We start from the raw sequence: 1,771 nt of genomic DNA, 5'->3' as shown, positions 1-1,771 counted from the left end.
AGAAATTCTAGGGGAAATGAGGTGGAAAAGTCTGATAAGCAACCACTTGGACAACCTGAACTCATAGCACAGGAACTAACAAAGTGGATGCATGAGGCTCTTGAAAAATTCAAAACAGAAATAATCTCCCAGATAAATACAGACATGGTGAGCAGAGTGAAAGACATGATTAGAAAGCTCTAGAGCAGAAACAGATAAGAAAATAGATGAGATCAGAAACATTCTGGAAGCCACGAATGCCCAGCATAAGAAAGAAATGGAAACCATGATCGCCCAACATAAGAAAGAAATGGAATCCATGAAACAGATTCAAACAGATATTCAGGAGATTAAAAACTCCATTGAAAGCATGCAGGGCAGACTAAGAGAATCTGAAGACTGAATATAAGATATAGAAGACAGGATTGCAATTAAGGATTATGAAAACAGAGATTTCTCAAAGATAGTAAGGGACCATGAGAAATCAATCCAACAGCTGCTAGATGATGCAAAGAAGAAAACATAAGACTGATAGAAGTCCAAGAAAAAACAGGAGAAAGTATAATTGACATAAAAAAACTGTTCACAGAAGTAATAGTAGAAAACTTCCCAGACAGAGGTAGAAAATTGGACATACAGATAAGTGAGGCATACAGAACTCCAACTATCCATGACCAAAAAAAATCTAGACCTAGACATATAATAGTCAAGATCCCAGAAACCCAACAGAAGAACAAAATTCTACAGGCAGTTAGAGAAAAGAAACAAATCACCTACAAAGGAAAGCCCATCAGAATCACAGCAGATTTCTCAGCACAAACCCTCAAATCAAGGAGAGCTTGGAGTCAAGTATTTCAAGCCTGAAAAGAAAATAACTTCCAACCTAGACTGTTGTATCTGGCAAAATTATCTTTCAAAATCGATGGGGAAATTAGATACTTCCATGACAAAGAACACCTGAGAAATTTCATGAACACCAAACCAGCACTCCAAACAATTTTATGCAATATCCTAGAAAAAGACAATGAAGGTCACAACTCCATGAGGCCCAACAGAGAGAAGACATCATGCAAGGTAAGACACTAAAGGGAAATGGGGAAAAATAAGAAATAAAAGAGCCAACAACAAAAAAGCATCATGACAAGGATGAGTCAATATCTATCAATTATAACTATCAATGTTAATGGCCTCAATTCACCAATCAAAAGAAATAGACTGACAGAATGGATTAAGAAGCAAAACCTAGCAATAAGCTGTATACAAGAAACACACCTAACTCAAAAGGAAATCCATAGACTGAAAACAAAAGGATGGAAAATGGCTCTCCACATGACAGGAACCCAGAAAAAAGCAGGGGTAGCAATCTTATTTGCAGACAAAGTAGATTTCAAACCAAAACTAATTAAGAGAGACAAAGATGGTCACTACATCCTTGTGAAGAGAACAATCCAAGAGGAAGAGATGACAATCTTAAATATTTATGCACCAAATACAAATGATCCCAACTATACAAAACAAATATTAATGGACATGAAAAACCAAATAAGCAATAACATAATTGTAGTGGGGGACCTCAACACCCCTCTGTCACAAATAGACAGATCATCTAGAAAAAAAATTAACAATGAATACTTACCTGGCAGGGGAGGTACCATGATCATGAAGGTGGTTTTCCCAGGGCAAGGCTTATTCATTCCACTCCGAATGTGCTGAGCCCTGAGATTTCCCCAACTGTGGGAAACTCGACTGCATAATTTGTGGTAATGGGGGGAAAATTAACAATGAAATTCTA

The 1,771-nt window shown here is 37.0% G+C and overlaps 1 non-coding gene across 1 annotated transcript; it reads left to right on the top strand.

Moving 5' to 3' along the window:
* The first annotated feature begins 1,607 nt into the window (after nucleotides 1–1,607).
* On the top strand, nucleotides 1,608–1,771 carry LOC147820676 (U1 spliceosomal RNA). The gene has a single exon (XR_015448328.1). It is a non-coding gene; the product is annotated as a U1 spliceosomal RNA (small nuclear RNA).

The sequence above is a fragment of the Heterocephalus glaber genome, unplaced genomic scaffold, assembly GCF_053883595.1.
Source record: "Heterocephalus glaber isolate CG9 unplaced genomic scaffold, H.glaber_assembly_v1.0 deba00001806, whole genome shotgun sequence".
NCBI lineage: Eukaryota > Metazoa > Chordata > Mammalia > Rodentia > Bathyergidae > Heterocephalus > Heterocephalus glaber.
Note: the sequence above shows the minus strand (reverse complement) of the source record. Positions and strands in the feature narration are given on the sequence as shown.